Here is a 10042-nt window from a genome sequence, read left to right as displayed (position 1 = left end):
AACTGTGATTTGACTTGCAATTTAGATCAAAACACTTGGTTGAACTGTTGGTACATGTTCTAATTCTATAGTTAGAATGTGATAGTGGGCAAAAAGCCAAGAGGTGTTCAAAGAATTAGAATACTAACAGGATCTCTATGGAGGAAGTACACTATATATGCAAAAGTATGTGGACACCCCTTCCAATTAGTGGTCTCGGCTCTTTCAGCCACACCCATTGCCGATAGGTGTAAAAATCAAGCACACAGCCATGCAATCTCCATAGACAAACATTGGCAGTAGAATGGCCTTACTGAAGAGCTCAGTAACTTTCAATGTGAACCGTAATAGGATGCCACCTTTCTAACAAGTAAGTTTGTCAAATTTCTCCTAGAGCTGCCCCGGTCAACTGTAAGTGCTGTTATTGTGAAGTAGAAATGTCTAGGAACAACAACAGCTCAGCCTCGAAGTGGTAAACCACACGGGACTGCCGAGTGCTGAAGCGTAAAAATTGGTTGCAGCACTTACTACCGAGTTCCAAACTGTCTCTGGAAGCAACTTCAGCACATTAACTGTTTGTCGGGAGCTTCATGAAATGGGTTCCCATGGCCGAGCAGATGCACACAAGCCTAAGATTACCATGGTGTAAAGCTTGCCGCCATTGGAGTCTGGAGCAGTGGAAACGTGTTCTCTGGAGTGATGAATCACGCTTCACCATCTGGCAGACCGGCGGACGAATCTGGGTTTGGCGGATGCCAGTAGAACGCTACCTGCCCGAATGCATGGTGCCAACTGTACATTTTGGTGGAGGAGGAATAACGGTCTGGGGCTGTTTTTCATGGTTTGGGCTAGGTCCCTTAGTTCCAGTGAAGGGAAATCTTAACGCTACAGCATACAATGACGAAATAATGACAATTTAGCGTTAACACTGGAGTGATAGATGTGCAGATGATGATGTGCAAGTAGAGATACTGGGGTGCCAAAGAGCAAATGGATAAGTAACAATATGGGGATGAGGTAGTGGGGTGTGCTGTTTACAGATTGGCTGTGTACGTTCAGGTACAGTGATCGGTAAAGGAAGTGTTGGCTTTGGGGATGACCAGTGAAATATACCTGCTGGAGCGCTTGCTACCGGTGGGTGTTGCATACACACCCACACACAGGTCCAGAGGAAGAGAGACAGAGAGCGCCTGAGATTTCATTAAAGGTAAATTACATTTTAAAACCCTTCATTTCCTCAAAAATGTTACTACCAGCATTTAAACACATTACCATTATTAAAAGTTACTATGCAATATTAAGCTATACCTCAAATGTTTTCTTACTAAACATTTATATAAATCCTACATATTACAACACAATACTACATTTGAATAGCCTTTAAATGTTTATGTATAATTGTTTTTGAACTGTGTTCATATAAAATAATGCCTTTGCTCCTTGATCAGGGCTTCTAAATCCACAGCTCGTAACTTGATGCAACCAGAGGGCCGAGGAAGAGACAGAAGACCAGAGGAAGAGCTGTCATTAGTTGAAGGTAAATACAGTACATGCTTCTTTTTAAAACCCTTTATTTTTTTCCTGCAAAATGTTACTACCCCCATTTAAACATGTTACTACTATTATTATGTTGTAGGAGAGATTCTAAATGTGTTATGTTCATAGAAATAATGTTTCGAGTAAGTTTCTCTCTGCTTGTAACCTAGCACCCTGCCTATCTCACACACACATAGACACACACACACAAAAACAACCTTTGAGGGAGAAACATAAATCCAGAGGAAGAGAGAGAGAGCCTGAGATTTCATTAAAGGTACATTTCATTTTTTAACCCTTTATTTCTTAAAAAATGTTACTACCCCCAATTAAACTTATTACTATTATTATTTTGTTGTAGGAACGATTCTAAATGTATTTGTCTTAGAAAGAACGTCTTGGGGCCTGGCTCTCTCTCTCTCTCTCTGAATGTAAGCCCACAGCTTGTAACCGGACACCAACCATGCAGCCAGGTCTCACACACCCCAAGGGGGAGAGACAGAATTTAATTTATTGAAGGCAAATCACAATGCACCTAGAATTGGTCTAGGATACATGTTTTCTGTAGTTTTCTATGGTTTATCAGTGTTAGACTGGTCATAGGACAAGTCTAACACTTAGTTATACTCAGGCAGACCTACCCGGAAAATACTTTTTTATTTTACAAGGGGTCACAAGCTCCCTCCATAAGTTTACGAATAAACTTTACCAACTGTTTCAAATGGTCAAACTCAGGCCTCCCCCATTCTCTACATAAATACCCAACTGTTTCAAATGGTCAAACTCCGGTCTCCTCCATTCACTACATGAATTCCCAAATGTTTCAAATGTTCAAACACATTCAACAAGGTCAATCAACACAACACATCAATCACCAGGACATTTCTATTACAAAAATATGCTTTACTTCAAAGAAACAACTGCACGATCATGTTACATAAGCACTCACTCGTTAGCGTGAGAACATCCGGACAGGATGTCCATAGCGTGAGAACATCCGGCCAGGATGTCCATAAAAGGGCATAAACAAGTGACACTAAAAATAGATCATCAATCACTTTTTGACACATGCCGTCTACTATATTCTCTCTGACAACATATATCAATTAGGTCTACATAGATTTCCTATAGTTGACATATCAATAGATGTCAAATTGTACACACATTTCTATAACAAACTATACCATCAACTCTCTGGGTCAAAGCAATGGCCAAAAATGTTAGAGCACCATAGATGGATTCTGAATGAGTCGCTTAGTGTTATATGTATCTATATTTTTCACAGACCCGTCCATCCCCTCAACTCTCTCTGGGCCAAAGTAATGAGCACAATAGAATGTATGATTGAGTTAATTGCTGAATGATAGTGTAAATTAAGAAACAAACATTGGAATTGCCTGCAGAGTAGGGCATGAAGGCATCCCTCTTAACAAATCAATCTTTCTCATCCAGAAAGTGGGCGGGGTTAAAGGTATGTGAGCTCTCCCATTCACTGCCGTCTTGTAGAACAAACGTCAGTCGAGGAAACAAGCGTCCCCTTCTTGATGAAGTGGAAGATGATGCCCTGGAAGGTGAAATCTCACCTAGAGGTGTGAGGTTTTAATTGTAACCCTGTTCCTGTAGTAGAGCTACTCTCCTGTAGGTTTTAACTCCAACCCTGTTCCTGTAGTAGAGCTACTCTCCTGTAGGTTTTAACTCCAACCCTGTTCCTGTAGTAGAGCTACTCTCCTGTAGGTTTTAACTGTAACCCTACTCCTGTAGTAGAGCTACTCTCCTGTAGGTTTTAACTGTAACCCTACTCCTGTAGTAGAGCTACTCTCCTGTAGGTTTTAACTGTAACCCTGCTCCTGTAGTAGAGCTACTCTCCTGTAGGTTTTAACTCCAACCCTGTTCCTGTAGTAGAGCTACTCTCCTGTAGGTTTTTAACTCCAACCCTGTTCCTGTAGTAGAGCTACTCTCCTGTAGGTTTTAACTCCAACCCTGTTCCTGTAGTAGAGCTACTCTACTGTAGGTTTTAACTCCAACCCTGTTCCTGTAGTAGAGCTACTCTCCTGTAGGTTTTAACTCCAACCCTGTTCCTGTAGTAGAGCTACTCTCCTGTAGGTTTTTAACTCCAACCCTGTTCCTGTAGTAGAGCTACTCTCCTGTAGATTTTAACTCCAACCCTGTTCCTGTAGTAGCGCTAATGTCCTGTAAGGTTTTAACTCCAACCTTGTTCCTGGAGAGCTACCCTCCAGTAGGTTTTCGCTACAACCCCAGTTATAACTAACCTGATTCAGATTATCAACCAGCTAATTATTTGAATAAGGTGTGCTAGTTAAGGTTGGAGTGAAAACCTCCCGGAACTGGATTGGAGAGCCCTGCTCTATTACATGGACCATATAGTTATTTCTCAATACCCACTGAACCCCTAGACCACAGGTGCCAAACTCATTCCACAGAGGGCCGAGTGTCTGCAGGTTTTTGCTTCTCCCTTGTACTTAATTGATGAATTAAGATCACTATTAGTAAGGAACTCCCCACACCTGGTTGTTTAGGGTTTAATTGAAAGGAAAAAACAAAAACCTGCAGACAGTAGGCCCTCCAATGAATAAGTTTGACTCCCCTGCCTTAGATGCAAGTTATTCATTTCAAGAATTTTAACCCTTGTATTATCAAAACGTTTATACACGGTTGAAGTTCTGGGTGTCCTTCAGCCCACACACCAGCTCCCTCATTTCCTTCTTGTTGTCAATATTCTTTAACAAAAGCTTATTGGTTTTCAGCCAAGGCCCCAGCCATGGGAACATGTTGTACCACTATCTTCCCATAAACAAAAAGTAAAGCATGAATGTAGCCTACAACAAATTTAATATTTATTTTCCTGGTTTAGTCAAGTGTCAACAGTTTGGCATTATTCTCTAAGAGTGAGAAACAAAGTAAACATCATGTACCTGCATTGAAACAGAGCCACTAATTCTGAGGTTCTCATTGGCTTGGATCTTGGGGTCAGAGTATTCAAACCTGCTGCCATACACAATGTTGGAGATTACATTGGAGACATCATAATTCATTGGCTGGGTTGTGTCAAATGCTTTACCTGTCACAAAGCCCAACAGAAAGAGAATTAGCAAAACTAAGAACATGTATATATTTGTTATCTTATTTGGGTATTCAAAAATCGGAACTTCAAATTTTTCAACACACTAAACAGAAAATAACTACCCACGAATCATAGTGGGAACACAGGCTACATAAGTATGGTTCTCAATCAGAAACAACGATTGACAGCTGCCTCTGATTGGGAACCATACCAGGCCAAAAGCAGAAATACAAAACATAGAACAAAAACATAAATTCTCACCCCAACTCACGCCCTGACCAAACTAAAATAGAGACATAAAAAAGGAACTAAGGTCAGGATGTGACACGGACAGCCGCACAATAAAAATCACAGTGGGACTAAGCGCAAACCAGATGGGAAAGTGTTTCGCTGCAGAATGCTGTGGTAGCCATGCTGGTTAAGTGTGCTTTGAGCACCCCCTCACCATCATACCTACTCCTCCATGCTTCACGGTGGGTACTACTACTACTCTCCGTCTCACAAAGACACAGCGGTTGGAACCAAAAATCTCCCATTTGAACTCATCAGACCAAAGGACAGATTTCCACCGGTCTAATGTCCACTGCTCGTGTTTCATGGCCCAAGCAAATCTCTTATTATTGGTTTCCTTTAGTAGTGGTTTCTTTGCAGCAATTTGATCATGAAGGGCTGATTCATGCAGTCTCATCTGAACAGTTGATCTGGAGATGCATCTATTATTTGAACTCTGTGAAGCATTTATTTGGGCTGCAATTTCTGAGGCTGGTAACTCCAATGAACTTATCCTCTGCAGCAGAGGTAAGTCTGGGTCTTCCTTTCCTGTGGCAGTCCTCATGAGAGCCAATTTCATCTTAGTGCTAGATGGTTTTTGCGACTGCACATGAGGAAATATTCAAAGTTCTTGAAACGTTCCAGATTGACTGACCTTCATGTCTTAAAGTAATGATGGACTGTCCATTCTCCTTGCTCAGTTGAGCTGATCTTGCCATAATAAGGGCTTGATCTTTTACCAAATAGGGCTATCTTCTGTATGCCACCCCTACCTTGCCACAACACAACTGATTGGCTGAAACGCATTAAGGAAAGAAATTCCACATATTAACTTTTAACAAGGAACGCCTGTTAATTGAAATGCATTCCAGGTGACAACCTCATGAAGCTGGTTGAGAGAATGTGTGCAAAGCTGTCATCAAGGCAAAGGGTGGCTAATTTGAAGAATCTCAAATATAAAATATATGTTGATTTGTTTGACACGTTTATGGTTAATACATGATTCCAAGTGTTATTTCATAGTTTTTATGTCTTCACTATTATTCTACAATTCAGAAAATAGTACAAGTAAAGAAAAACCCTGGAATAAGTAGGTGTGTCCAAACTTTAGACTGGTACAATACATGCGAAGACACAGACATTGAAACAAACAATTCAAAGAATCTACCTGCAACAGAGCATGCTGGGAAATATGACAATAACGCCCCTCCCACATATGTGGATACTCCATAGTTTTAACTCCCTGTCTCTGATTACTCTTAAAGACAGGAAGCAAACCAAAAAGGTGGAGCAAAATCAAATCAAAGAAATCAGACAAAATAATGTTTTTCTAGAAATCATCTTCTGAGAGCCCATTAAAGGTGTTGACCCTCCACATCTCTCAAGACAACTGGAGCACTGTAACAGCCAGTCTTAAATTGCACCTTGGCCAGCACAGGTGAAATACCTTCCTTCTAAGAAGATAGCAACCAACACAGGTGTAACACATACTGACTAACGAGGTGACACCAATTGGTGCGCCCTACGTGCTGAAGTCCAACCTCAAAACATATATGGAAAAACCAAAACCTTTAATATTACCTATTTTGGGGTGGTGTGTAGGTTTGGAGTGGTTATAGTCGGTTAGAGTGAGTACTATATTAATGTAGTACTATATATATATATATATATATATATATACTGTTTTTAAAACAAACATGTTTTAAGTTAGAAGACGGCATTGGTCTGAAACCAAAAAAGAAAGGAAATTCACAAGCACCAAAATGCCTACTCCACCTATGCTCTACCAACATTTTCCAGCCCATAGTTTTGGTATATTGTACTATAAACAAAGTGTATGCAGGTTTCTCAGGATTCAAACCTCCTCAAAAAATCAGGAAAATACATATTTTAAACTTCAGGAAAATACGTATTTTCACCTTTCATTCAAAACTTAAAATGAGCCCAACTTCAACATCTGGAATAGACGTATTTTGAACGCTTACTGCTTACTGGGTTCAGATTTCTGGGAACACACTGAAAACTAACATGACACTGTTGATCAGTCAGCGCAAATTGGGATTAAAATAGCATGAGGAAAATTGCATTGACTGAAGAGAAGAGGGTGTACTGAATCAATGCATCATAAAGATAGGGCTGGAATTTGTTCTGGATGCTCAAGCAGGAACGTGTCTGTCTCGTGTGTTTATCTAGATAATTAGGTAGCTAGCATGTGTACACTCACTGCAATGCACAGCCAATGCGCTACTTGCTTGTACATTGGCTGGGTTTAGATTCAACTTTGCCAACTGTTTCTTATCAAGAAGATTTGTTTAATTATTTTCAGTTTGTGTTGTGAGAGGTTGATCTTGGTTGAGGAAATGTAGAATATCTATCAGTGTTTGTGCTGAAACTTACATCTGGCTGCACACGTAGCCATCTAGCCAATTTTGAGCTTAAACGATTTAAGCTATTAAAAACCTCTTCAGGATTGGTGGGTCCCCTGCGAGATGGTTGAGCTAAAGTAGGCTAATGCGATTAGCATGAGGTTGTAAGTAACAATAAAATGTCCCAGGACATAGACATATCTGATATTGGCAGAAAGCTTAAATTCTTGTTAATCTAACTGCACTGTGCAATTTACAGTAGCTATTACATTGAAAGAATACCATGCTATTGTTTGAGGAGAGTGCACAGTTTTGAACATGCACAGTTATTAATGAACAAATTAGGCACATTTGGGCAGTCTTGATACAACAAGAACAGAAATGCAATGGCTCATTGGATCAGTCTAAAACATTGTACATACTGTTGCCATCTAGTGGCCAAAATCAAAATTGCACGTCGGCTGGAATAATACATTTTGGAATAATACATGTTGTACCATTTCAAAGATGGTACAAAAAAATAAAAATAAACTAGTTTTTTTCTTTGTATTATCTTTTACCAGATCTAATATGTTATATTCTCCTACATTCCTTTCACATTTCCACAAACCAAACTTCAAAGTGTTTTCTTTCATATGGTACCAAGAATATGCATATCCTTGCTTAAGGTCCTGAGCTACAGGCAGTTAGATTTGGGGATGTCGAAATAAAAGGGTCCGATCCTTATAACCAACTTTCAAATGTCCAACTGCCCAACTCGGATTGCTTGAGAAAATATTTTTGATAGACATATCACAATTTCAGAACCATGGACAGTGATATGTATACTATACTTGTGGCAGGCGTCATCCGAATACCCATACTAGCAAACCACATACTTAAACGGCATACTATTTCGCATCGCCACAACGTAGTAGTGGCTCCTAATTGGCTGAGTAGCTGGGGCGGGGCCGAATGAGGAAGGATTCTTCCATATTCAACAGACATGAATCGCATTAACCAGCCTGATAACTAATTTCCAAGTTAGAATAGAATAGGAATGGAGTTATAGGCCTACTCAGGCTGGTTATAGACAGACTATCACATTCGACCTATACCGTAGTAGACAATAAATATAGCCCATCTAGCCTATTTAAAAAGGACTGAAGACAGAAACAGATTTGGTTCCATTTCAACATATTTATTAGTGAAACATACACTATATGACCAAAAGTATGTGGACACATGTCATTGAACATCTCATTCCAAAATTATAGGTATTATTATGGAGTTGGTCCCCCCTTTCCTGCTATAACAGCCTCCACTCTTCTGGGAAGGCTTTCCACTAGATGTTGGAACATTGCTGCGGGGACTTGCTTCCATTCAGCCAGAAGAGCATTAGTGAGGTCAGGCACTGATGTTGGGCAATTAGGCCTAGCTCACAGTCGGCATTCCAATTCATCCCAAAGGTGTTCGATGGGGTTGATGTCAGGGCTCTGTGCAGGCCAGTCAAGTTCTTCCACACCGATCTCGACAAACCATTTCTGTATGGACCTCACTTTGTGCATGGGGGCATTGTCATGCTGAAACAGGACAGAGCCTTCCCCAAACTTGTGCCACAAAGTTGGAAGCACAGAATTATCTGAATGCAGAATGCTGTAGCGTTAAGATTTTCCTTCACTGGAACTAAGGAGCCAAGCCTGAACCATCAAAAACAGCCCCAGACCATTATTCCATTTCCACCAAACTTTACGGTTGGCACTACTATGCATTGGACAGGTAGCATTCACCTGGCATCCGCCAAATCCAGATTCATCAGTTGGACTGCCAGGGAGTGAAACGTGATTCATCAATACAGATAACGCGTTTCCACTGCTCCGGTCCAATGGCGGTGAGCCTTACACCACTCTAGCCTTGGCATTGCGCATGGTGATCTTAGGCTTGTGTACTCGGCCATGGAAACCCATTTCATGAAGCTCCTGGTGAACAGTTATTGTGCTGATGTTGCTTCCAGAGGCAGTGTGGAACTTGGTAGTGAGTGTTGCAACCGAGGACAGCAGATTTTTACACGCTATGCGCTTCAGCACTCAGCGGTCCCACTCTGTGACCTTGTGTGACCTACCACTTCGCAGCTGAGACGTTGTTGCTCCTAGGCCTTTCCACTTCACAATAACAGCACTTACAGCAGCTCTGGCAGGGCAGACATTTCACAAACTGACTTGTTGGAAAGGTGGCATCCGTTTACAGTCACTGAGCTCTTCAGTAAGAACCATTCTAATGTCAATGTTTGTTTATGGAGATTGCATGGCTGTGTTCTCGATTTTACTTCCCTGTAAGCAACGGGTGTGGCTGAAATAGCCAAATCCACAAGTTTGAAGGCGTGTCCACATATTTTAGTATATATAGTGTATATACATTAAATCAAATAGCCTAGTACAAACACTAAAACTTTTCAAATCAAAAGGCTAATGCACAGAACAACGTGGACAGTCGGGTGCATCTCAAATTCAGTACCATTGGACAGCAAGATAATAAACTAAAGCACTGATCATCAGGAATGAGATCAGAATGAATGCTAAGGCCTACATTTGAACACAACCGCGGAAGCTTCAGGTATTTGTGGTGCTAACGAACAGGGATGTAAACACATTTGTGCTCAGATTTTGCGAAAAATAAGCTTTTTCTGCATATGGAACATTTCCGGCATCTTTTATTTCAGCTCATGAAACATGGGACCAACACTTTACATGTTGTGTTTATTTTTTTGTTCAGTATATTTACGATGCAAGTGTGGGTATTCAGACCTTGAGGGGAGTGTCCACAGAAACTA

The 10042-nt window shown here is 40.8% G+C and overlaps 1 pseudogene; it reads left to right on the top strand.

Moving 5' to 3' along the window:
• The window catches only part of LOC139365160 (cytochrome P450 2K1-like), a 129067-nt pseudogene that overhangs the window by 40501 nt on the left and 78524 nt on the right, over nucleotides 1-10042 (top strand).

The sequence above is a fragment of the Oncorhynchus clarkii genome, chromosome 13 (assembly GCF_045791955.1).
Source record: "Oncorhynchus clarkii lewisi isolate Uvic-CL-2024 chromosome 13, UVic_Ocla_1.0, whole genome shotgun sequence".
NCBI lineage: Eukaryota > Metazoa > Chordata > Actinopteri > Salmoniformes > Salmonidae > Oncorhynchus > Oncorhynchus clarkii.
The sequence above is the reverse complement of the archived record's forward strand: the minus strand, read 5'-3'. Positions and strand labels throughout refer to the sequence as shown.